This window comes from Corvus cornix, chromosome 8, assembly GCF_000738735.6.
Source record: "Corvus cornix cornix isolate S_Up_H32 chromosome 8, ASM73873v5, whole genome shotgun sequence".
In the NCBI taxonomy this organism is placed as follows: domain Eukaryota; kingdom Metazoa; phylum Chordata; class Aves; order Passeriformes; family Corvidae; genus Corvus; species Corvus cornix.
The window spans coordinates 27,159,334-27,186,587 of record NC_046338.1 but is presented as its reverse complement, the minus strand read 5'-3'; the positions used below and the strand labels follow the sequence as shown (position 1 = coordinate 27,186,587).

Sequence of the window (27,254 nt, the reverse complement as noted above, 5' to 3'; positions counted from 1 at the left end):
GAGCTCCCTTTCATCCTGCAGTCCAGAGCTAGGGTGTTGGACCTGCATGGTCCCTCTAAGGAGAAGCTCTGTGTCTCCAGGTGACAGACACACGGGTGATGGGATGTGCCGCGATGTGCAGAGTGTGCTCTGTCACTCCCAGCTCACACAGCACCCACTGAAGTCACATCCCCCTCCTTTCCAGGGACATGAGCAAATGGGAATGGCAGTGACTAGCCAGGGCCAGCAGCAGGACATGGCCCTGGGAGGGCAGAGCTTTCAGGGTGTAGTGTAGGGCTGGCAGGGGATCCCACTGGGAGTGTTTACATCCCATGCATCAATTTATGTTCTATGCATTGAGCTGTGAGAAGACAGCCCTGTGTGTGCTCCTGCTGCAGTGTTTAACTCCTGCCAAAGGAGCCTTCTGGAAGGCAGCTGGAACTGTATCATTTTCCGTAATTGATTATTTTAAATATACTGGACTTCCATACAATGGCAACTGGCCTTTGAGCAAGGCCATCAAGAAATTGAAATGAGACATAATCTTGGCAGTGTTCAGGACACAAATGGGGCATATGGACAATGGAGATGATTAGAGAAATGTAATTTTGTTAGCAGTGGGAAAATGCTAAGGAGGAAGCAGAAATTTTGAGGGGTTCACAAACCACACAAGAAATGAGTGTAGCATCTATATTCAGCTAGAAATGATGCTTTTTCCTTTTGTTGTACGCATCAGATTAAAATTCCAGCTCTATAGAAGAAAAGAATTTTCTACCATGAGGGTAGAGAAAAACTGGCATCAGTTGCCCAGAGAGGCTCTAAAAGCTCCATCTTTGGAGATATCCAAAATTTAACTGGACACAGTTCTAAGCAACTCACTGTACCTGCACTGATGAGGAGGAGGGAGTGAGTAGAGGTCCCCTGGAGGCCCTTCCCAGCCCATGTGGTTCTGTGCCAACAGCAACATGGTCTTCTTCATTTGCATATCAAATACCAGTAGAGGTGGATCTGTACAGTATTCAGTGATATCACCTGTAATTAGAAGTTTAAAAGTGCTCAGCAACATCCCTTTCCATATTGTGTTTAAGTTAGATTTAAAATAAGAGAAAATGCCACCATTCTGGCTCAATATCAGCTGGGTGAGCAGGTACACGAGCAGGTACATGCCCAGCTGGAAATCTTGGAATGCAACTGCAGCCGAGGAGGATTAATTAGAATGGCAACAGCGACTGCAGTTCCAGTCACCAGATAAATCCTGGAACACAGACCTGCCAGGAGATGACATTAATTTTTTGGGGGGGATGTCCTTGCATCACAGAGAGCAAACACATGGAGGCACCGTGTCAGAGGGACCCTAAGGGCACCAGGGATGACGTGCACCTACAACGTGGGGTGGTCTCACGCTGGAGGAGGGGAAGCTTTCAGGCCTGCTCTGCAATGCCATGCAGGACAGGATGTGAAGAAGGATGTGTCCCTCACTCAAAACAATGTGAGGGTTATTTTCTTAATCTAGTCAAAATACAGAGAATGAAATTTGGGGGCCAGTCTGTCTACAGTGGCAGAGTGAACCAAGTTATTGAACCTTGGTCCTTGAAAGTGTCTTTGGATTTTTACACCATGAGATTCTGAGGCTGCCTACTCCCTTTTTCCAGGGATTAAGCTGGAAAATTATGTGAATTTCTTCAAGCTTTGTCTACTTACGCCTACATTTCTGTTAAGCTCAAAGTCAAACTGCTTCCATGGGAGTGACAGCTTAGATGTGAGTGAAGGGCCAAATGAAAATTATGTGGAGATCTCATTTGACAAGGCCACTTCAGACAAAAGAAATGCTAAACAAATAGCCTTACACAATGGGAAATGGTGAACTTGGGCTGACCCTCGCTGGTGGCTGGGTGCCAAAGGAAAGTTTGAAGCTACCCACATGTTCCCTTTTGGAAAGCTCTCTGGGTTTAATGTCCAGCTTTTGTATACCATTTAAAATGGAAAATGAAGAGTGTTTAATTATCTTCCCAGGATATGACAGCTGATGGAAATTAAAATGTCTGCCCAGAACTACTCTGCTTCACAGAGCAAATCCTGGTAATTACTCAGACAATATAAACCTGGGCCATATTAAGCCATAAACCATAAATAGATGAGACTGGATGATTTTGCAATGCAAACATAGTACCAAAGAGAATGAAAACATTCAGGTGCATCTCCCTGGATGAGTGTTGCTTTTGAGCTGCAATCTGCTGCCACAAGCAGTCACAGAGGTAACTTCAGATTTGTCTGCTTGGGCAGGGAACACAAAATGCTGGGGAGAATATCTTTTCTCAGGGTAGTTAGTAGAAACTTGAGTTAGTAGTAATTAGAAGAAACTTTTCATCTTTCAGAACCAAAAGTCCTTCAAATTTTATAATAAAACTTCAAATTCTCTGCCTAATATAAACCAAATCATGGCCAGGAATATGAACTCTGCCTACCACAAAAAGATCCTAACATCCAACCACCTTGCCATTATCTTCTGGTATTCCAGATTTACTTTTTCTTGGCCATTACGGAAAAGCTGCAGTCTAATATTTTAAATATTCTGATCATTGCTCTCTGCAGTAATGGCAGTAAAGGGATTGATCTCATAAAGCAAAATTAACTATTAGAAATGGAGAGCTGCCACCACAATCTGATGGCACCAGTCACAGATGCAGGAAAATGCAGCTCAGTGTTTGAGGCAAGAAGAACACATACCCCCAGGCCAAGCTGTTTGAAGGTTTGTGCTGGGCATTCTCCTTTTAACTCAAGATGAATCTGAGGTACAAATGCAAATGTCCTGAGAGGCTAGAAGGTGATTAGGGGCAGGTTTGTAACAGCTTCATGTTACACCAGGGAAGTTTTAGGGTGGATATTGGAAAATTTTCTTCGTCCAAAAGGTTGTCAAGCACTGGTACCATCTGCCCAGGGCAGTGATTGAGTCCCCATCCCCAGAGAGATTTCAAAGCCATGTGGATGTGGCACTTGTGGACATGTTTTAGTTGTGGCTGTGGTAGTGCTGGGGCAGCTGCCGGATTCGATGGGCCCAGAGGTCTTTTCCAACCTAAATGACTCTAAGATTTTGTGATTCTACGTACCCCACCCCAGCCCCCATTTTTAGCAAGAACATTTCTTCCTCCTGGTAGAAGAAGGAGCGACACCTGCAAATGCTTGGAGCTTTGAGTCAAAGACGCTCCTACCTGTAGTTGACTGGAGAAGTTCATGGACTTGCTGGAATTACAACCTGTTTCTCCCCATCATTTTTCTGTGATGGCTGCAAAGTGCTAGGCCACAAGAGGAGCCACGGAGCCCTCAGACCAAGGCTTAGTGCACTGGTGAAGTCAGACTCACAGTACCTGCATGTTCTCATTTCTCCCAGGATTTTGGATAACTGGGTTTCAGAGAGAGTTGTCTGGTGGGGATCCTGAGGAGCTGCCACGAACCCAGCTGCTGGCAAACCGTTCCCTGATGAACTTGCTGGGTTGGACATGTTTTGCTGGGAGAAATGTTTCTGCTCTCCCCTCCTGCCACAGGCTCCTGAGGTGGAGAAGGGTGGTTAATGGCTTGGTTGCACTGATGCCGTGACCTTATGGGACAGGGCTGGTTAGTCAGGGAACACAAGTGCCAGGCAAATCCTTCTCTGTGGGAGGCCTTTGAAACCCCCAGGAGTGCCATGGCCATCTCATGGAAATACCCATTATACAAAGTGGGCCTGATGAATGGTTTTTCTTCTGAGCAGAAGACAAGCTGTGTAAAATGTCATTGTCAAATAGCAGGAGGAGCAGGACAGGTCAGTCCTTCTCATTAAATCCTCCTTTGCAGAGATGATTTGACCCCAAGGAGTTGTAAAAATAGACCGCAAACCAGCTGAGCCTTTCACATGGACCAGACTGCAGCAGTGGTGGGTGTTTTAATACCTGAATGCAGACTCCTTGCGAGATAATTGCCCACCTCCCTTACTTCAGCTGACACCAGCTGAACACTTTCCAGCATGATGACATACTCAGTGCAGTTTTCAGGGACAAATTACAAATATTAAAACAAATTATAAACATTTTTAGCTACAGGCTAAACACATCTTGGTTTGCCAAGTATGGCTGAATGTGAGATGTATTTCTGCTGATGCAGGAAGACCCATGAACAACTCGCCCAGCTTTCTGATCCTTTTCTCTGCAAAAACATTAATCCAGGCACAAAAGTTACTGTGGAAACTATCAAAATGATAAAAAAGAATTCATGTAGCCTGGTTTCTTGCAGACAGTCACACATTGCTGCAGCTCTTGCACTGCTACAGCCCCAGCTCCAGCAAACCTCCTACAACACACAATCATAGAGCTCTGCTCTCTTCAAAACAGCTTCAGTTCTGCTCTCCTCCTCTCCTGGATCTTTCCTTCCATCAGTTCCTCTCTCATGTCACCCATGACAACCACAGAAAATATGTCTCTCTTCTCTTCCTTCAGTGTCACCCAGCCAGAGGACTGCACAAGCCGTTCCCTGGAGCTTCATTCCCGTGGATTAGCTGGTAAGTACATCCATGGCCAGCAGCATCTGCTGAAGGCAATGTCTAGAAGGAAAGTTCTCCCTGTCTTTCCCTCTGTGCCAGCACCAATAACATCACTTTTCTCTATGTGCTTCCCTATTCTTACGAGGTTTAGAGGACTTTATTTTTTTTTAAGCTCTTTACTGCAGCCTGCTCACTCCCTTGGGTTAAGCTGATCGCTGTCTGATGGTTACAGCCTCATTTCCACAGGAAACCAGGCTAAGCGCCTTCTCCTCACCTGCCCATGGAAGCTGCCAGTTTGACAATCTGCCAGAGCCTCCCTGACAAAAGCAGACCTCCTCACGCTTCCTCCTGCTATTACTTTCCCATGGAGCCTAAAGGTGAACTGCCAGGTCATTGATCCCACTGCAAACAAGGTATCAGCAGGAGATCTCCATGGAGATGAAGTGTCTGGGAATGACACATGCTGGCTGCTCCTTACGTCGGTCTGTTACTAACTGGTCCCTAAATGAAGAGGAGCCACTGAGAGTGAGTCACAGGCCATTGGACTTACTTTCATTAGTAGCTCCAAAAAAAGTCACTCACTCAAAAGTTAGACAAGGGCATGGCTTATCACAACTTTATTTCAGCTTCAGTTCCCTTGCAAGTTCATCCAGTTTTTGAGTGGAATCCTTGCTTTAATCTTTAGAGGAGCACTTAATGCCAAGTCAACACAGTAAGCTGTTTCTTCCTTGTTAGGCGTTTTTAAACCATGTAATGTCCACAACTGATCTAACAGCCTGGCCCCACAAAGAGTCATCCTGGCACCACTTGGGGACAAGAAACTATGGTCCAGAGGAAGTCCTTGACTAGATGGTGATAGGAGCTTTTGGGCCCATTACCCACTTCTGCAGTGCAAGGCAGTGTCATGTCAAACCACGCATTAACCACACATTCCTGAGCTCTGTCTGCTCCGGGGAAAAGTGTCTGTGAGCCAGTGAAAAACAGCTGAGAGAACTGATTTAAGTTGGATATGAAACTTTAATGCTGGCACTTCTGAAGTGCTTGTACTTGCAAATCTAATAGCCCCAGTTTAACACTGATGTTTGCAAGTGTTCAGGCTTTTTAAAAGGAAGCTGAGCTCCTGCCTGTATCCAGAAATCCCACCCTGAGCTCATCAGAACCAAGCTGGACCACCAAGAAGGCTGAAATCCTTCATTTTGCTGCCCAGACCTCTGCCTTAATGACCTGAGTGATGTATGATGGGGCAGAGAGCCCTCAGCAAGTTTGCAGGTGACACAAAACTGGGAGGAATGGCTCATGGACCCAAATGGATGTGCTGCCATCCATGGGCACCTCAACAGCCTGGAGAAATGGGTTGGCAGGAGCCACACAAACTTCAACAAGAAGTGCAAGGTCCTGCCCCTCTGCAGCAACAACTCCAGGCACAAGAAGGTGCTAGGGGCCAACCAGTTGGCAAACGGCTTGGCAGAAATCCTTCCCTGGCTTCCCCATCCCAGCTGGGGTGCCCTTGAGTCCCAGTGAGGGAAGCAGCTGGTACCTGCCTGCCAGCAGCTCTGACTGCCTGGATTTGTGCAGATCACTGTGGAGAGATGTTAAAACAGTCATTTCAAGATCTTGGCATTTCAAGTTTCTTGTGCTGTGAAAGGGACACAGGCTTCTGCTCAAGGGGTGCAAATGGAAACCAACAGAACTGGTGCATGATCCAATTCACCACCTTCTGCTCTTACCTTGTACCTCCAAGTCTGTTTTAATCCATTAAGAGATGGCATCAGGGACACGCACCATTTTTTCCATGATGTCTGTCTGGGACAGTGAAATCACAACAAAGTTTTTAACATTAGAAAGAGAACAAATAATTTACAGTGACCAGAACCCTGGGGAGATCAATTTCTCAATGCCTACAGAAGTCTGAAAAAAGCCCGTGATCCAAAATTTTCTTATTGGAAGCTGGGACAGTGTGTGAGAGCAGGGTGAAATGGCTGAAAAACCTGACTGTTGTGAGGCACCAGTACAAAATGTGACTGAGGATATTTCAGTACATCTCAATATGGTCTTGCAACTCTGTTTGCAGAAAACTTATTTGTCACAAGAGGTGCTCAAGGAGCAGCATGGAGCAGGAGAGTGTCCTATTAGTGATTTGCATCTGTGGAAATGCACAGATTTTTATAATTTGTCTTGTTAACCACAACCTCATTCAGTAGGAGAGATTTTTAACTGCAGCAATGAATTTATTAAAGCTACACATCGCACTAGCCAACAGTTTATTCCTAACATGATGAAGAATAGCGGGGTTTTCCCTTTTTCCTTTATCACATGGAAGTGTCTAACCAATGCAGCAGACAGAAATCTCATTTTTACACAGCAGTGTCCCCCTGCACAGGATAGGCAGTGTCTGCCAGAGGAGCTAAGAGCCGGGGCTGTGCACACTGAAGGGGCTGGAGGTGCTGGCTTCAGCAGTAATTGGCAGGAGAGGGGCTTTCTCCTGAATTATTCAGAGCTGTTAACTAGAAGCCAATCAAGGGTGAGATGAGACCATGGCATTAATTTTGGTTTAGTTTAGACCAAGACAAAATAAATGGCAAACTTATTTTCGCTGTCCATACACAAACACAGCTCCTCTGGTGTGTCAAGGCTTTCAACTTTATCATCCTCTGATATTCTCTCATCAGAAAACCCCTTGGCAAATCTCATCACACCATAACACGGGTATCACTGGTCACCAAAGCCTGTGTGCACAAAGATGCTTTGCAATTCACATCCTATTGCTTCCTGCTTCACTAGGTTTTGAGTCTGTTCAGGGAGGATGAATTACATGGTCAAAAATTACACTTGGTGAGTTTCATGGCTCAGCCAGAAAAGTCTGCACTCCAAACATGCACTTAGTCCCTGTGGCTAAGCCTGGTAAGCAATAATCTTTAAAAAAGCCGTAGGGTAAGCAGCTGGCTTGACTTTTATCTTGGTTTTCTAAATTATGCATCTAAGTCATGTTTCTAAGTTTACCCTCCATAGAAAAAGGCCAAAGTTTAACTGGCTTTTCCCCCTCTAACTGCTTTGGCCACAAAAGTTTCCAGTGGTGGAACAAATTCCTTCCAAATGCCAATAAGCATCCTCATCTGCAGCCCCATGGGGGAATCTCGCCCTACAGCAGGGCCTTTGGATGATGCATTTTAGCCCAGTAGTACCCAGGGGAAGGAATATTTATTCCCCATTCCCCCCAGCGCTTCAGGGCCATCTCTGCTATTTACAGGCTGATGGAGCTTGGCATGACACGGGTATGAATTTCTTGGGTTTTTCCACTGGAGCTGGGTGCCTGAGGCACTGCAATGGTGTTGTATATCTGCCCAGTGTAGCAAGCACTCCTTGATGAGCAACAGAAAGGGACAAAAAAGCAGTGTCCTCAAGTTTCTCAGTCCTTGGGACAGATGCGAGTTGTGTGACTGTATCTTCAGCAATTAAAATTGTGCCATGGGTGATCAAAGAATGCAGTTGATGCTTCTTGTTTGTCAGTTAATCCTCAGTGTTCTGAGCTTCCCCCTTGCTGTGGTGCTGCTGAGCTCAGCAGGTGAGAGGACCTGACCAATGGCTCATGGCCGAGCTCTCATGGCCCTCACATGGCTGCAGGCAGAGCAGGATGACCACAGGCTCTTGCAGGCACAGCAGGATGACCACAGGTTCCTGCAGGCAGGAAGACTAACCTGGGATGCTTCTGGAAAAATCCCACCATGCAACTTTCCATCAAGGGATGTGAGACTTGTGTTCAGGGTCCCTGCTGCTCCCTGGCTCCTCTCAGGGATGAGATTGTCGAAGTCGTTGTCTTCTATGTTTGCCTTCACTTGTGTTTGTAACTAGTGTCAAAGATTCCTCAGTCCATGTCCATCCTCTCTTTCCCTGTTTTACCAGTGACCCTTATGGCCTGCCACCTTGGATTTGCAACTGAGGTTGAGTCAAAGTTTACAGGTGAAGAATTATTTTAACACCAAAATCAGGTTTATCAAAACAGAATCCACTTTCTAATAATTTCGGTCAGTTGCTCTAGAATTTGGGACACTTCAGTGTCCAAAAGTCATAAAATCATGGATTGGTTTGGGTTGGAAGAGACCTTAAAGCCCATCCCACCCCTGCCATGGGCAGGGACACCTTCCACTATCCCAGGTTGCTCCAAGCCCCGTCCAGCCTGGCTGTGGACACTTCCAGGGATGGGGCAGCCACAGCTTCCCTGGGCAACCTGTGCCAGGGCCTCCCCACCCCCCCATTAGAGAGACAAAAATAGCCATTTGTGGAGGCCTAGGTTCATAACTTAGAAATCCAGGATAAAGCATTGCCTTGGGATGGCATCTGAGCCACCACCTGTCCTCCAGCTCAGGGTAGGCTCAGCTCAGCAGCCCTATGTTTTGGCAGGTTCTGTGCCAGCTTCCCTATGGAGATGGTTCATTCTCAGCATGGCTAGAGCCAAGCAGGGCCACAGGAAGGGCAGAGGAGAGCAGAGACACCAAGAGAGCCTAAGGGTCTCTGTTCCCTTCAGCCCAAAGACAGCTTTCATCATGGCCAAGTACAGCAGTGGTGCCTGCAGAGAGAGGCCAGAACAGACACCCTGACACAGCTCAGGGCTGAGGGGATGCCTCATCCCTTCACCAGCAGCAGCTCCTGGGATCCACGGAATATCTGGCTGTGTGACAAGGGCCATTTTCTAGGAAAGCCTCTGAGCCACTCCCAGGTTTCACGTCTCCGTTCCCCAGGGCTTCTGGAAACAAATGGGAAGTATTTTTCTCCTGATGTTTTTAGCAATTGCGTGTAGGAACTGGCAGGAAAGACTGACATACTATTTTTAATTTTTTTTTTTTAACATATCATGGATGTAAAATCTCAGGATTTACAGGGGAGTGACTCAGGACACGAGGGGAATATCATTTCCTGCTGGATGCAGCGTGTCGAGCCCAGGGCACTGCCAGCACATCCATGGTGATGGTCAAGCTGCCAGACTCCCCCAGCCCTGCCCGTGCCACTTGTCATCCTGACCTTATGTTCCAGTCCGAGGCCAAAGGGGCCTATTTTTTCCTTTCTGTTAATTTTAAAGAGATAAATATAGAGTGAAGCAACCTCCTACCCCCATGGAAGTCTTTGAGTTTAAAGCCAAACGTGAAATTTAGCAGTAGCTCTTTTTTATTTATAGGCTGCTCATTGTTTAGCTTAGCATGAGGTTATGCTGTGTGCCTAAAAGTGTGGCTAATTAGCACAAGGTCAGCAAGCTTTGCAGAACAATGACATGGTTTTTTGCTAAAATATTATTTTCTAAGAAAAAAAAAATGTTAGCACCAGCAAATAGTGTCCAATATTGCAACATGATTGAATGTAGTCGTGAATAAAATTTCCCAAATATATTTTTTTGTTTGAACAGCTACTTAGGAAGCTCTGGCCCCATTCAATTTACCAGGGCTCAGGTCTGGATTCCACCCTGACTCTGATACAACTCCCTGCAGTTTTATCTCCCAGAGCATGAGCTGTAGTCAACAAGAGATGGTCATCTTTAAGGAAGAAATTCTGTTCCCATAACAGGAGCTCTGAGGAGGACCCAAGTGAGCAGCAGTGACCAAAAATAGGCTGTGATATAAAATTGGCTTGGAACTGAGACCCTTCCTAGAACTGTCCAAAGTTTTTTATTTTACCCATGGTGACTGCAGGACTAATAGGACACATGCCCATTAGTCTGCAAGAGATTACTGTAACGAATAATAATGGATTTTACAGTAACCCCGAGGTAACTCAGTGGCTCTGATGCTGCTTCCCGGTTCTCCCATGTTTGGCTTTCATCCTCCCTGATTTCTGCCTTCTGCCACGTGCAGGAAATAAAAAAATGATTGGGATATTACTTTATGAAAAATAAAAGAAAAAAAATTAAACTATGACCTCAATTTCTGTTTAGGGAAGACTTTGCTTAAGGGTCAGGGAAAGGGCCACAGTTATGGTGCCTCCTTGGAGAGCCAAGCTTTTTCCCAAAAGGCTGGGGAAGCATGTCCGCATGCTACAGAAAGGTGTTGGCAACTCCTGTCAATAAACTTACAATTATGCTTTTGGCTGAGGTGAATAGATCACAGGACAGTTGAGGCTGGGGATCTCTTCAGTTGTTTCTGGAGGTGTCTAATCCAGCCCTCTACAAAGCTGGACCAGCTGGAGCAGCTTGCCCAAGACTGTCCAGGCGGTGCTTGAATGTCTCGTGACAGCCTGCTGCCTTGTCCACCCACTTGCACAACAAACAAGTTATTATTATGTTTAGGTGTAATTTCATACATTTCACTTTGTGCCTGTTGCCTCTTGTCCTGGCACCACTGAGAGGATCCTGCTCCAATCCTTACCCCTTTCCATCTATTTTTAGGTAGGACAGAGACAAGTGATGTTTCCTCACAGAATATGAACATCAAGGTTGAACCTGAGGAGAATTTATGTGGAGAACCAAAGTTAAGTTCACTAAAATAGGAGCTGTAACTGTAGTTAGGATCATCTGTGACTCCAGAAGAGCCCCAACCATCATCTTTTATGTCAGAGGGAAGCACCAGAGCTTTCTCCTGATAAAAGCAAGAGCACTTTACCTGGTTTGGATTCACACCAAAGCTGCTGCAGATGGAGGTGATCCCAGGCTGTGGCTGGAGATGGGAAGCTACTGGCACCCCTCCAAGGGCAGGAGGGTGTTCTTTTCAGCCAGGAAAAGGTGATTTGGGGGAGTGGGTGCTCTCAGGGCCATGTGGAACTGCCAGCATAACCTCAGGGAGGTGCAGAGGAGGGACAGCAGAAAGCAGAACTCCCAAGGACTCCTGCCAGTATAGATGGAAGCTCTTCCCAGGCTGAGCCCATGGAGGGATAGCACAGCTTGATAAGTGCCTGCAGAGACACCACGAATGTGAGCAGTGGTGTGAGAGGGGAGCCAGTGTCTTTTTGAGGGTACCAGAGAACTGCAAATATCTGGCCAGGCAGAGCTCAGAGCAAATGTCTGCTTGCAGAGTGTCCTGCTGCCTCCAGAGAGGGCCATCCATCACTTTCCAAGCTCTGCAGGATGAAGGGATATTCCTGGTGAAGGGACTGGACCACCTGGCTGCTGCTGACTGTGCTTTAATGCTTTCGTACAAGGTGCCTAGGTGAGAAGGAAGAAAGGGATCCAGGAAACCCAAATTGTATGAATTTTGCATGGAGCTCTGTGTTCAGGCTGGCAGTCCTAATCATACTGCATTTTCATTTCACTGGGAAGAAAACCATTTGGTTCTGAGATAGCTCTGAGAAGCACTGTATCTTCTGGGTGGTTGTTTTCTCTTTGACATGGGGGGAAGTGCTGTATTCTGAAGTGACATGCCCTGTTATAAACATAGATTGGAGCTCCGTATGTTATGGAAAACGCTTCCTCAGCTAGGACACACAGAGAGCACAGTGTGCAGCTCCTGCTAGACCGCAGGCAGAAATGCTCATTTGAGTCATCACAACATCCAGCTTTGAGCAAAGGCTGAGGGGTTGGTCCCCAGCTGAAGCACAGGGACCCTGTCTCCCAGGGGTAGGGAGCACCTTGTGTCTCCAGATCCACCTTCTTAGCAGGCTTCCCTTTGAAGCCCAACTGGAGCTCAGGGCTCAGGGTCAGGCACCCAGCTTTGAACTGTGTTTCTGTGGGATGAATGAGTGCCACAAGTGTGAGCAAACTGGCTACAGAACCCGGGAATTAAGGGGATTTGAATCACTTTGATTTCCATGATGGGAAAAGATTTCAGAGCTGTACCCATTTTTATGTAGCTTTCAAACCTTATATGAAGAAATAAACTCTTAAGTGTAAATTTGGGCTTGTTCAGCTTCTTCATTTGAGTCAAATTCCACGTCAATTGTAGTCTTGAAAAATCTTTCCCCTCCATCTCTATTAAAGGCTGAATGTACAAATAATTTCTAAAAATATTTGGTATTTTCACATAAATTAATTGTTTACCTTTTGCGCTCACCCGCTGCCATTTCAATCTGTTTCCTGGAGATGGATACCACAGGTCCTTTGAAAACACCCATGTTGCATGCTGCAACATCCTCAAAGTTCACATAGGTTCAAGATGGTCGTTCTTGTCCTCTGGAGACAGAAACAAAGCACGAAATGTACCAGTTGGGATGTACCAGAGTAGATCTGTACCAGAAAATATGTTGCTTGCTTCTATGACAACACTGGAGACATGAGAGAAATAAGACACTGCACATCCCACACATGGAAGAGCTGAAGCTGCCTGCAATCCTGCAGTGACCATAAAGCCCTCTCATCAATTAATATTTGTGCTTATTTGCATGTTTGCATGACACAGGTGTCTTGGTGCAGAGCACCTGAGTCTGACATCTCCCTCCAAGACCCTCAACAGCAAGTCGAGCTGACTGTAGCTGTGGTGCCTCTGATTCAAACTTCAGGAGCCCTGAGGTGAAGGGAGCCTGGGAGGAATGAGCTGGTGGCAGCCATGTCTTCTGCTCTGATAATACAGGGAAGAAGACAACCTCCCACTCTGCAAACAAGATTGTATGTCAATGGTCTGGTACTTCAGAATTTAAGTACTATCTCTACCAAGGGTGGTCCTAAAAGCAACGTCCAAGTGCTGGACATCCTCACCTGGAATGGAGGGTCAGGAGTCTGGGTGTTTTTCTTTTTCCCCTTCCACCAGCATGCTTGGAAGATAAAATGGGTTGCTTGAACCTCATGTGGTCTAAAAGCAGCATGAAAGTGAGGACAACACATGGTGCCCGTGAAAAGCTTTCTGGGCCTGGCTTTGTGCAGGGCAGAGAGTTGTGGGGCCCCATGAACAGAGGCCAGGGCAGTCACAGCCCATTAATGTCCCCAGTCCCACCTGCAGAGGATTGATGTAATGATAACTCCAGAAGTGACTCCAGGTGTAAACGGAGCCCTAACCTGCACCCCACTCCCAGAATGTGTCAGTAGGTATCAAGAATGGATTCTCACAAATAGGAAACACTGTGCTCTCCTGACTGGGACCTGTCTTGTTAGTTCAAGGGACCAGGAGCTGCCTGCTGCCCTGAAGGAGGCTGTGAGTGAGGGGATCACTTGGGCTGACTCCTCATCCCCTCTGCTGCCGCCCTCCAGGAGCTCCTGAGATGGGGAGGTTTGAAGGTGACATGATTAACCAGCTTTCTGCTCAGTCAGGGTCATGAGTGGAGGGTTAGTTTGCTGTCATTATGTATCTTCTCCTCAGTTCTCTGCTTCCAACTTCACTTGAGCCAGCGGGAGGAGGGTGAGAATTTTCCTGAATAATGTCAGCTCATAACTGTGAGCTTGGCATCTGGTGGATCAGAGAGGTTGAAATAATTTGTGCTGCTGTCTGCACAAGGCTGGGAGCTATGCAGAGGAGGCAGCTTTAATTAAAACCAGAAGCCATAGATCATGAAGCCTTATCAATTTGCAGGCTCTGGACAGTGCTGGGCAGTTGGGGTGGAGATGGCCCCCAGCAGGACCTGGAATAACGACTGGGCAAGGAGCAGAGATACCTGGGGCAAAGCAAACCTATCAGCCCTGATTCTGGCCCTCTCTCCCCAGACAGAGACACCTAAACCCATCCTACTCCACCACGTGGGACAGGGGTGCTCCTGGGAACACGCTGAGAGGCTGCTCTGCCCTGCTGACCATCATGTGTGGTCAAGGCTTTGGGTAGGGGGTAGGGGACACCCTGGGGGCTCAGCCACTCCCACCCAGTGCCTATGTAAGTCTGAAGCTCCTCTAGACTCCTGTTGTTAAAGCACTGAATGGCCTCGGGTATTTGACATGGGGCAGCAGTAGAGATGAAAAATATTTTGTATATGTATAAAAAAAAAATTTACATCCCATCCCTGGAAGTGTTCAAAGGCCAGGCTGGATGGGTCTTGGAGCAACCCGATAGTGGAAGGTGTCCCTGCCCATGGCAGGGAGTGGAACAAGATGATCTTTAAGGTCCCTTGTGACCCAAACCAGTCTGTGATCCTATAATTATATGCATAAAAGTGCATTAAAAAAATCTTGCTTAAAAAATCTTCATGCAGCAGTGCATACAAAAAAACCTTCTGCACTGATTGTGCTGAAGAGAACATCCAATAGTATCAGCCAATATCTATAAATCCCTGTTCTGAAAGGTGCAGCAGCACATTTAAGTGAAGCCTTTGGCTTTGTGCTCCAGGTTAAGGCAGGCTGAAGGTCTGCATTCTGCCCCTGGCCGTGGATTTGCATCACCAGGGTCTGATCTGGTGCTCAGCAGAGCTCAGACTGGGAATATGCCTTTGCTTTTCATTAGAGGTTTGGATTTGCTGAAAACAGCTAAATGTATTATTCATGAGCATCTCCTGTGGAAGTCACAGACCAGTTTTCCTGGACTCCATTCAATGGAACAGATTTCCATGGAGCACGGCAATGGGGTGGAAAGGCTCATGTGAAACTTCTGTCAGCTATGCGCAGAGAAACCCGTGAACGTCCCAATCCACAAGAGACTACTGAATACTGAGCTCACTGCCTCCGGGAATTTGAAAATTACGAGTCAGGCCTGTCATAATTTTTTTTTTTTTGCTTCTAAATACAAAGAAACCTCAGGGTCTTTATTTGCTTATTGGCTTGTGAACATTGAGTTCTTGTTCTCAAACACTCAGGCCCTCATAGTTGTGAAAATAAATCTATTTCTAAATGAAAAGCCAGATTCTCTTGCAATTGCAACTCTAGAGAAGCTGACTGCATGCTTCACAACTCTTCTGGGGTGAACTGAACACTCCTGCAGGTTATTGCTACCACCTGAGGTGGATCTTCTCCATCTAGACTTGTGTGTAGTGCAGGCTATCACCCCTGAGCTTAGGAACTAGTAGCTGGTTTTAAAAATCTCCCAAACCAAGCCTTCCCAACCAAGCAAAGCATGTCTGAGGGAAGAGCTTGAAGCTGTGGACTTCATGAAGTGTTCAAGGCTGGGCTGAAAGGGGCTTGGAGCAACCTGGGATAGTGGAAAGTGTCTCTGCCCATGCTGGGGTGGAACTGAAGGAGCTTTAAGGTTCCTTCCAACCCAAACCATTCTGAATTCTCTGATTCTATGAATGTCTCCAAATAATGGCTATGAAAAAGGAACTTTCTTGGCTCCTTCTTGTCCCGGAGGAGCTGGAGCCTGCACAGTCCATCCTGGCAGCAGGGGCAGAGAAGCTGGCAAAGCACAGAAGTGCCCTCCACTCTTGCTTTGGAATGACAGAAAGAGATTATTTTAATCTTAGGTCTGAACTGCTGCCAAGCTTTATTTTATATATATATATATATATATATGTATATATATAGGAAGGCAAGCATGGGAAACTTCTGGGTACATTTTAGCCATGTGAATAATGCTGCATCTGTTTCCATTCACTCTTCCCTCCTCAGTTCCCAAATCTGACTCCTCGGACTGATCCCATTGCTCTGCCAGGAGAGTGGTGGCAAGAACAGCAAGCACCCAGGGGCAGTGTTTTGTTGGGATGTTGAGGTTCTGGATCAGCTGCAGTAGGGAAAAGCCAGCACACACAGAGGACTCAAAACTTCAGTAGTAAAGTTTCATAACAGAAACCAACAGCTACCCAGTGTGTGTCCTTCCTCCTTGGGCGACAATATAAGCAAAAGAAGTCTTTCAAAACTCATCCATTTCTGTGGAATTCTGCCCTTATATATCCTTAGTTATGGAAATTTGGGGTTGAAAAGTGGCTTCTGAAGAAGGTATGTAGCACTTGTCTAGATGTGATGTTAGATCAAGTTCATCAGCTGCCACAGCTGAATTTAACCATCCAACACTTGGCCTGTTTTAACATGAATCTCACTTGGTGTTGAGCATTTTATTTCAAAGCTGATCTCTTGAAACCAAGTCCCTATTTGTGAGGAAATGGTGCATCTCCAAACCAACCTGGGCTGTGCTTCCTCCTGTGCTCACCTGGGCTTGTAGGGCAGTGACTGAGGCTCAGGTTGCACTGCAAACATTCAGCTTTGCTGACAACCTTTTCACCTCAGCAGTTAATCTCTCCTGCTGGCAACTGTTACTGTTTATCTATTCAAACCGAATGTCCCTTCCTGGAGCATGTCCCTGCCAGGAGAACCTGGCGGGATGGAGGCAGCTGACTCTGATAAACTGAGTTACAGCTAAAGCTCTGCACCAAGAGACCCGAAACACCCAGTGCCACTGTCATGTCGTCAAAGACCAGGAGCTGCCTTTACCTTCTCCCAGAGGGAAAGCTTCCCAGCATTCAGCTGTGATGTTCCTCAGTGCTTTAGGAAGAGGATCAGGGTGTGAGGATCAGCTGTGCCACCTCATTCAGAGCTGCCCTGAGTGTTGCAACCCAGGGCTTGTAAAAACTCATGGTGGCAGCAGGTTCCTCCTCTCACAAATTCCTGAAGCTTTTGGGGAGGATTGAGCCTTGCTGGGCTGTGAGATTCTAAGGAGCTGGGCCAAGGAGAGTGGAATTAGAGCCTGCAGGAAGCTTTCATCTGGAAAGCCAAGCTCTGATTCAAGCAGCCGTACTGACTTTGTGCAGTAACCTTGCATTGCTGCCGAGTGTGGGTGTTCAACATGGCTCGAAATGCTCCCTGGCATGGGAGGTGTTCCCATCCTGTCAGGGGAGACAGAGAAAGGACATGGAAGGGAGGTAAAATAATGGATGCTCTGTTAGCCTGTCCTAAAGTGTGAAAAAGTTTAGAAGAAAATTGCATGAGCTTTTTGAGAACTCAGGAAATTGTGGAGGGCACATCCGAGTGCACCATCTGGGATGAGAGCTCTCCCAGCTCTCATTTGGTGCTGTGGAGGTTGGACTGCTGGATATCAGAGAATTTGGCTGCTGCCATGTCACAGCAGGCTGAGTCATTGGCTGTAGAGTCTTAAAAGTGCTCTGCTTTTCCTCATGCCCTCTGCTCCTGTGCCCTCAGGTACTGGCCTTCAGGGTGAGCAGGGATGTTTAGACCCTTGGGCTCTTTCCAGCACAGAGTTACAGGAGATTTCTGACTCGAAGGTGAGGTTTGGCTTTTGTTTTGTGGTTTGGGGGAGTTTTTATTTGTTTTACCTTAGCAAAGGAGTCAAACTTCTTTTTTCTTAAGGAAAACAAACTCTTCAAGAAGATGGCAATCCTTTGGAAGGCTTCAGAGGTGCTGAGGTTCCATGCTCACTTCTGATGGCCCATCTGGCCAAGGTTTGACTCTGGTGTCTGAGACTCTCTGCTCGAGCAGCAACAGGACTGGTTTTCATGCAACTTGCCAAAAAGAATAATTTTGGTACTACTCAAGAGGTGGATGGGGTTTTTTCTCTCAACACTTGTACAACACCAAATCTTGTGGGGACACCTAGAAGGGATCTGTGTTTCCTAAAACACAGGAGCTCTGAGCTCTGATGGTCAACAAGTGAGAGTGCTTTTATTCAGGCTTTTTAAATATCTACATAACTCTTGGTTTGGTGTGCAAAGTTTTCTGTGTACATATATTTTTATTTTCTCCTTGCAACCTCTTTTTGGCTTTGACCTTTGAAGAACGGTAAAATGAATCTGTTTATAAGAGTGCTGAGCCAATGTGGAGACACCTGGGTTTTCTTACCTCTTCTTTTTTTTAGGGACCTTCAGCAAGTTGCTTAGTTTATTTTGACCTTCCCTTCTTCCCTGGCTTAAACACTTGGGGAACTTAAGAAAAATGTGCTGTAGGACACTCAATAGTACTGTAACTTGTGGGTGAAAAATGTGAATTACTTAGAGATAAAAGGTTATTAACATAGTGGGAATGTCTCCTGGAATCTTAATGCAGGATATCAAACGTACAGTATATTTAAAATGTTCATAAAACCAGATTTTTATTCTTGCAAAGCTTTTAAATGGCTCCTAAGATTGATGAGTACTGGCTGGCTGCATATGGGGGTGCATGGAGACTTGCCTGGAATTTATTTAAATTTCCTTGGAGATCATGTGACTTTCTTGAGGCCAAATATTTCTTGAGGCCGAATCAAATATCTCTCATGACAATCAGCACATTTGCCTTGGTGCATTTGTGACAGATGCAAGCATGCTAAAGAAGAGTAGGTCAAAGCAGTGGTATCACCCTCCAATTAAGGACGTGTAAGAGGCTGGGAAGGGCAGAGGACAGCCTGTCCTGCTCTTGCACAGGGCTCGCATAGCCATTATAAATGACACAATTATAAATGTCCCAACAGGTCTGTCTAGGCTGCTGGGTTTGCTCACTGTAAACAAGTCTCCAAACCCATGTCATGTGAGCTTGGGTGTCCTGTAAGCAGATCTCTCACTCTGGGAAATGGAACGTGTCCCAGGACCCACAGTAACACAGCTCTGCTCGCAGGGGGACGCTGAAGGGACGAGGACCCCAGTCCTAATGAGGCCTGTCTGAAGCCAAATTCTAAGGAAAACCAGCAAAGGGTTTTCAGATGCAGTTGCAAAAAGAGTTGTTTCCCATGTTTGCTGTGAGTGGAGGCAGGAGGACACCCTCAGATGCTGGGCATTCATTACTGGGGCTTTGCTGGCGTAGCAATTGGAGACACCCAGGAGCAACCTTGGCTTTATTTCTACCTGCTGGGCACAGATCACTGCAGGAAGAGCTCAGCCCGTGTTTGTGCAGAGGAATGCTGTCCTGCCCCAGTTGGATGTGAAACCACACTGGGGGTCCCACCTGCACAGCCCCAGGGGGATGCAAAATAGGGGGTGGCCACTTGTCACCTCAGCTGCCAAAATTCAGGGGGAAGAGACAATTACAAGTGCTAAAGATGCCAATTAGACCTCCAAATAAATTGTCTTCTGTGTCTGGGAGCAGCACCACTAATTACCAAAACATGGGAAGCTGTGTGGGTGTCTACAGAGACTTCAAGCAGTCCTTCGAGGCTGACATTTTATTCCAGGTGGAATTTGTTTATTTATTATTTCCCCAGTAGACATTTGGAGTAAGGTCCCTGCTTGTTCAGAAGCTCCCAGTGAGGTTTTTAATGTCAGTATTGATTAGGGACATGGAAGGTGGATTTTATGAAGAGGTGTTCTGTTGGGGTCCCTCCCCTGCCGTGTAGCCCTGGCAGAGGGGCCCTGAGGGCACAGACACGGGGCTTCCCTGCCCCTGCTCAGCCTCGTTCCCATTGGTTGGTTTGTGTTCCCTGCGCGGGCAGAAGGACCCTTGGTCCCGTGACTGGGACAGTTCCTCGGCAGAGCTCCGGCCATGCGGCTGGAGAAATAAACATCTCTCTGAAACAGCTAGCAAGAATCTGTCTGTCCATATATATTTCCTTTCCACGGGACTCCTGGTTTGGTATATGCGTGTTGCAGGATCCCCACTGCAACAGTGTTCTAATATGATATCCTCTGAATAATTATTTCCTACCTGTGGTCAAAAAAAAACATTAAAGCAACACAATACTAAAATCTTCATATGAACCCAGTGCTTAACTACATTTTCTTCAAATGGATGCTAAATGACAAAGGTATCTTTTCATGGACCAGAATTCACTACTGCCTTATTTTATTCAAACTTATTGATACCTGTCTTGTGGTCTGTTACTTTCTGTGCAAAAGTGGTCTCCTCTGGTGCAAAATTCTCTCTTGCAAGGACCATTAACAGCAAATCATCCTATGGGTATTTAGTTAAAGAACATTTGAAATTTTCAGCTGAAAAAAGGAAATGGATTGGAAAGCCCTCTTAAAACTGGATGACTCTACTGGCATCAGTCAGCTCTTGAGTTGATAAATCAAAGCTTTGCCAGCTAAAATGTCTCATCAGGAGCGCCAGTAAGTAAGGTATGAGGCTGTTCTTTGTCAGAGCCTTGATGTATGTGTGTGGTAGGAATGAGCGGATGGCTTTGGACTTGTTAGGCATCAGAAATCCCCTCTGGAGAGCAAGATCCATCTGTTTTCCCAATCTCTGCCTGGGTTCTGTACTTGGTTACGTGACTTCCCCTTGAGAACATTTCCTCTGAATATTGTTCATAAATATTTCTAAGAAACCAACAAACTATTGTTTGGCTTCTGTCTTTATTTTGTTGGTTTTTTTCTTTTTTTAAAAAAAAATTTCTGGATGGCTTTTCAGCAGGGAACATTACTGCTGTGGGTCTCTTCAGCAGGTTGGGGAGGAAGGGGGTTATTGTTCCTGGGTTTGGGCAGTTTGTTTGGATGGCTGTTGATTTTGTTGTTGTTGTCTTTCCCCTCCATTTCTGGCAGTCTGGGGAAGTGGGTGGTTCCCTGTTTTGGTTTTTTTTTGACCATTTGTGAATTATTTATACAGGCAGGCTTTCCTGGGGGTGAGGTTTTCTCTGGGTTTTGCTGTTTGCTTGTAGGGTTTGTTATATCTTGGGGCACTTTGTGCTGTTGTTCAGCTTTTGTTACCCTGAAGTTCAGCTTGCTCTTCGTAACTTCCAAGGGGCTCCTGTGGCTGGGAGCTTTTGTAGCTCTTTCTTGACAGTCTGATTTACAACCTAAAAGTGCTTTTCCCTTCACTCCCAGGCTGCCCACTGCTCAGGGAGAGTGCAGGGCTGGGAGCTGGACTTCGATGATCCTTGTGGGTCCCTTCCAACTCTGGATATTCTGTGACTGAATCTGTGGATGAGGGAAAGCCGTGGATACCATTTGCCTTGTCTTTAGTCAGGCTCTGAGGCAGTGTCCCTCAATTTTCTTGTATCCAGTTTGGGGTGTTATTGCCTGGATGGGTGGACAACTAAAAGTGTAAGAAACTGCTGGGATTGTTGGGTCAGAGCAGTGGTCAGTGGTTCATGCTCTGTCTGGAGCATCTTACACGGGGGGTTACTCAGGGATCCTCCCAGGCCCTGTCCTGCTCCTGCTTTGGGAAGGAGGGTGACTGGAGGCATCTGACTTTGAAGAAAGTGGTTTGGGAAGGATGAGCAAGTGAGCCCACTACAAGGTCATCCAAGACTTCCATTGGAGCTATTCCTTGATTTTCAGGCTTAGATAAATTTTTGCATTGCTCCATGGTACCCAAATAGCCCCTCTGAGGTTTATTTCCTCAAGTGCTGATCCTACAAGGCATTAAAAAAAAACCAAACCAAACAACCCCTCCCCCAAAACCACAAACAAACAAAACCACACACACACAAAACCCAAAAAACCCAAAAAACCACAGGCACAAAAACCCCAAACACAAAACCTTCCCCCTCACATAATCCCAAACACATTTATTCATTTGCTTTACTGTTCTACAGGTCACACTGGGTATTTTATCCACCTGCCTTAGCCAATTCCCAAAAAAGGCCACCCCCAGAATGTGTTTTATCCCTAAAGCATCCCTTCAAATAGGTTTCTTCCTTGTCTCTCCACTTGCCCTTCTGAATGTAATTGGGCATCTCCAGTGTAAAAGGTCAACTTTAAAAAGTTCAACAAAATTTACAACTGTTTGCACAAGTGGTGAAAACTTGAATTTTCTGTATTTTCAGTTGAACAAAATTAAAATTTGGAAGCTAAAATATTAGGTTGGGGTTTTTCCTTATTCCTTTTCATAACTCCTCCATTCACTAAGAGTTATGAGATGGAGGGTGCTTCCTCCTGCCTTGCTTTCTTCCCCTCACCTTATCCACCCTGCAGGTTGGTAGGTGAACACATGGGAGGTGAAGATCTGGACTAGCAACAGAGGAGGGCTCTTGCAAGCCTGAATACCACCTCTCTTGCCATGTCTTCCTCCTTGAACTTCCAAGTGCAGGAAAACTGGTCCCAGCCTTCTCACCAACCCCCTGACCTGGGAGCACGGGATTTTTTAAACCCAAGTTGCTCTGAAGCTGTTTCATCAACTCTGTCAAAGGCCACACTTCCCCACTGAACTCTCCTGCCAGGTGGAGCCTATTTTGGAGAAGTGGCCATGGGCTCACATGCGTCAGACCCGGGCCCCCTCCCCCCCTTTTCCTGGGTTCCTTCCCTTCCCCTTCCCAACTGGGAAGAAACTCTGACTTTTCATTCATTTGGCATTTATCAATTCCTTTTTTTGCAGCCCTAAAAAAGTAAAAATGAGCAGGCAGTTACTTCAACACCTTCATGAAAAGATGTAGAAATATTATAAGCTGATTTCACTCCTGTCTTGTTAAAGGGAAAGAAATAGCCTGTGGTATAAATATGCAATTAAAAATAGTAGCAATTAGAGCTTCTCAAGAATGAAACAGGAGCTTGCTGTGAGGTAGAGCTGCTTTCTCTTTTGCCTGTGCTTCTAATTCTAAACTCTTTGACGTTGGGATCTAATCTTAACAGCTGATGCTCAACTTCTGGTTTTGCCACGCATGTTAAATGTCATGATGTAAACTCAGCTCTGCCTCAGACCTTCACTGCCTGTCAGTGGTGCAAGGATAGCCACAGCTGAAAACCCTTGCATGCTTTTGCATGGATCAGCTTCATTTGTTCAGGGACATAGGAAAAAGATACCTTCTGGGTTGAACCTGGGGCTCCTGCTCTCTCATGTGCTGCTTGGAAAAGCAATATTTGGTGCAAGCTGAGACCTCAGCATCACTAAAGATTAAACAGTCCCTGCCATGGCCCTATTTTATAGAATCCTGCAATGGCTTGGCTTAAAGATCATTTAATTCCAACCCCTTGCCATGGGCAGGGACACTTTCCACTAGACCAGGTTGCTCAGAGCTACTTCAGTAGAGCTAATTGGTCTAGGACAGACCAGGAGCCTCTGGAGCCCCAGCTGCAATTCTGCAGCATCCTTGAGGCTGTTATGAACTCTGAGACACTTCAGTGAATGCAAATACTTTTCAAATGAATTCCCCAATCCAGATACCCACCTGCTCAAGGCTGGCAGTCTTGGCTGACCCAGTGCTCGCCCACCACTACCTCCATATTGTGCTTTTCTAGCTGATATTTCAGAGCTTGCCAACACAGAGGTCACCAAAAAGGACATATTTCCATTCGTTCTTCTCATGCCACGCTTCCGGAGCCAGCTGCTCCTCCTGCACCAGTCCGTGTCCCAGGGTGCAGACATTAGGATGGGCAGAAGTGGCAGCAAATGGAGATTTCAAGTCCCTGTGTTGCTCAGCATCCAATCCCTTGTGCCCACAGCTGCCTTCAGTCAGAAAAACAGAATACTTAAAAACCAGCCCATTTTCTCCCTGCTCTCCATTATTTTTGGCATATCCTAGTTGTATTTCTAGTCTATTTTTGACATGTTGTTACTAAAACCTAGAAGGTTAAAGGCTGGACAGGGAGGTGGCAGCAGCAAGGCTCTGTTTCAAGGAGTGCTTTCCATTTGGGGATCAAAGCCCTGGGCAAAGCATGGAGGTGCCCTGAATTTTTTAGGCACTGTCTCCCATCTGCAGTAAGGAATTACATTGGGCACGAAGCAGCATGTTGTGCTCCTGACACATCGCTTCCCCTCCACAGCCGTTTTGAGCATGACAAAGAACTGCTGTTACCAGACTTGTGTCTAGACACTATTGGCTTCTCGTCATTAGTCGTTGTACACTCAGATCCTCTCGAAGAATAACAGCATTCGATGTGTGCCTCAGGTACTTGGCTGCGTATGGATGGCCCTGGACATGTGCATAACTCCTCACACAAGTGGGTGGATGAATAGGACCTGCACAGCCTGGATCCCTCTCCACCTGGGAAAACCCTGCATGGATGCACTCACCTGGGCGTAGAGAAGACGAAGTGGAGTTTAACAGGGATTAGGCACTGGAATGCTGCTGGCCTCACAACGAACTATTTCAGCATTCTCATCCCCTGTGCTGTGGGCCAATGGATGCTGACTCAACCCTCTGAGCAGCCCTTGTGTCCCTGCCTGTTATCATCATCCCTTCCTTTTTGCTGTAACATCTGTGTTTGTCCCCGATGAGATGGCAATTTCCTTGGGGCAGGGAGCACAACTCACCCAGAGGAGTTTAATTACTCCAAACACCCTTTTCATTGCTCTCACAGGGATTTTGGCTTCCACGGCTCCTGTTGGATGAAGCCATGGCTCAGGGAAAAGGCTCTACCAACAGACACCCTGTGCCTGGGTTGGAGACAGTGCTTCCAGCAGTGCCAAGCTCCAAGGTTCTCCTCACTGGTGAGAGACCTGCAGGAATATCCTGCACCCTCTTGGAAGAAGGAGTGGATGGTGGATGGGGCGGATACAGCCAGATGAGCCAACAGCAAACAAGCTGCCACAGTGCTCCTGGCTGCCAGCAGAGCTGAGGTGGGCTGTCAGCTCACCTTGGCCATCAGGTCTGTGTGAGTATTGAAAATGCCATGTTGCAGCTCCTTCTGTGCACATGGGGAACAAACACAACCTTAGTGCTCCTGTTCTTCCTGGCTTTCCTTATTTCTACTCGTAGGGTGGCCACTCTTTGCAAACAAACACAGGCCACGGGCCCCCCAGGCTGGGTCACACAGGGTGACCATGAGCACCAGTTACCCTGCAAAGAGACGTCTCTCCTGGCTGCTACGGGCACTGAGAACGAGCTCGTGCCTGTGGAAGGTATCTTTTCAGCTTTATACCGGCTAGCGCTTGTATTTCAATGCCTTAGAAAGCCTCGAGCAGCCTTGAGAGGTAGCACGGGCGATCTAGCACTTTAGTAGCTCTAAAATCGGTACCTGAATCAGCTGCAGAGCAAATACCATCAGCAGAAGCAAAGAGGGAGAAATATAGCTCCCTGCTCGCTCAATTTCCTGCAGTTAGAAGCTTTCAAATGAGACAGACAACCAGAGATATTCACAGGAAGGTAGCTGAGCTAGGACAGGGCGGGGCCTCCCTCGACCATCGCTTTTATTAGGAGAAGGGGAAAGGGGAGGACTGGGGGCGGACCCAGGGTGACCGGCCAGTCAGACACTGCTAAAGAGTTTGAGGTACATTTGGTTTTGCCCGCGCTTAGAACAAAGGAGCTCGGAGCACATGGGCAGGAGCACGTGTCTGTGGGAGGGAGAGGGGACGCTCAGAGCAGGCAGCAACACGTGCCCAGGGCTGCATCCTGGGAGGGGGCAACAGGAGACAGTGGAAAGCCTCTGCCCTGAGCAAACCCCAAGGCACCACACTGACTGATCCTGCTGGCGTTCTGGGACAGACCCAGTTAAACCAGGACTTCTGGGCACATTGTGGATACAAAAATGCTGCTAGCAAGGATTTTCTTGCTATTTTCTAAGCCCGTGAGAGACTTTTCTCTCTCACAGAAGAGGTAGCAGAGTTATGTAAACAACCAAACACCTGCAGCCTTGAAAAGTCTTATTTATGGTACAGTAGAAAAATATTTTGACAGTGGATGTTTTAGGATTTTAGCCAATCACCCCAAGGGGTGACTGATCCATGTCCAATTAGACTATGAAGAAAAAAGTCTATAAAAGAGTTTGTAATATAATTAAATAAATCAATCTTGCTGCACAATTCCTGCCTGCTGGATCTTCTCTCCTCCTCCCTACGACTGTGGGACATGCTGATATACCCTAGGGCATTCATTTTTATTAATAGCACATCAGTGCTTCCTCCAGTCAGATCCTTTCTGAGTTGAGCCCTGGCCCTTCTCTGGCCCTCCTGGCAACTTTGCTCACAGCCTTGGTGCTATCATAAGATGCAGACTCTTGTCTAAACGCTTAGATGAAGTGGTTACATCTTTTGTTGTCTTGTTCTCTAGACAGTTGTGCTTAACTGGCAATGCAGTGGGACGTTTTTCCTGCTGTAGGTCAAAAGACAATCGGGAAGAAGTGGATTTTTATTAAGGCAGGGACCTGCCTCCTGGGTGGCATCAGACCAGCAAGTACAGAAAAGCAGCACCGTGTGAGAGAAGCCCAGAAACAGGGACCCAACCCTGGGTACTAACACCCATCTGCTTTTTGCTAGATGCCTCCTTCATCTCCATTCAGCCTGGGAAGTGCAGAACTTCCCCAAACACAGCTTTTACCCATGTTGTCACAGTCCCAACTCTACTTGCTCCAAGAGCACTTAGAATGTTTTCCCTAACTCTTTGCAATCCCCACGCTCTGTGTGCTTCGCCTCCAGGCCTTTAGCTGAAAGCACAGCAACATCTCCTGGAACCGGGTGGCTACTGCAAGTTCAGTTAACAAAGTGCCACCCTCAAATCCCCACAAATTTACTCAATTAGACAAACTCTGGATTTGTTCCCTCGTGCAGGTGCCAGGGATGGCTCTGGGGCAGTGTGTGTCCTGTACATTTCCTCACCTTTGTGAGGAGAAGGAAGGACCAGCTCTTGGAAACTGCCTGTTCGCTGTTCAAATGTTTATCAGACCTGATGAGGCAGACACCAGGCTGTATGAAGCATTTAGAGGGAAACCAGGGAGAAGGAACTGGATTGGTGGCACCACACTAAAGGAGACAGGAGGGATTCACCCCATCAACAAGAGGTGCCAAATAGCTGGATTTTATTACCAAACAAATGGTGTCCTGTAAAGAAAAGCAACTGGGGATGTGCACCGTGGGTATCCCTGGCCCAAGGATAAGAAATTGGAAGAAGGAGACACCAAATGAGGCTCTCTGCATGGAAATAAGGCAAAGTGCTATTCTTGCTGACCTCCTCTATAAGAAAGAGGCAAATGCAGAAGGGCAGTGATTGGCACCTCGGAGGAAACACAGCAGCAGCGGGGCCAGGTAGGATTTGTGTCTCAAGTGCATCTGCCCTGTTTCCAGTGACCCCACATCCTGATGCCACCTCAGGGTACACAAGCTCTGGGCACAGAGCCCAGCTGGATGCCAGCCCAAGCCCTCCTGCAGCTTCCCTCCCTTCTCCTTCTTGCATAAAAAGGTGGAAAATACTGGAAGGAAACAGTTGCTCCCATGGCTTAGAGGAAACTGGAAGAAGAGTGAGGGTGGACATGAATGTAGATTTCTTGTCTGGTG

At 46.8% G+C, this 27,254-nt stretch overlaps 1 long non-coding RNA gene across 1 annotated transcript in view; it reads right to left on the bottom strand.

Annotated features, from left to right (window-relative positions):
• The window catches only part of LOC104693614, a 38,284-nt gene extending 13,344 nt beyond the window's left edge, over positions 1 to 24,940 (bottom strand). The window contains exons 1-5 of the long non-coding RNA XR_005602525.1: positions 23,215 to 24,940; positions 12,447 to 12,578; positions 6,220 to 6,295; positions 3,345 to 3,525; positions 864 to 1,011 (exon numbers count right to left, since the gene is read on the bottom strand). This is a non-coding gene — a long non-coding RNA (uncharacterized LOC104693614). The remainder of the gene's footprint in view (positions 1 to 863; positions 1,012 to 3,344; positions 3,526 to 6,219; positions 6,296 to 12,446; positions 12,579 to 23,214) is intronic.
• Positions 24,941 to 27,254: the final 2,314 nt, after the last annotated feature.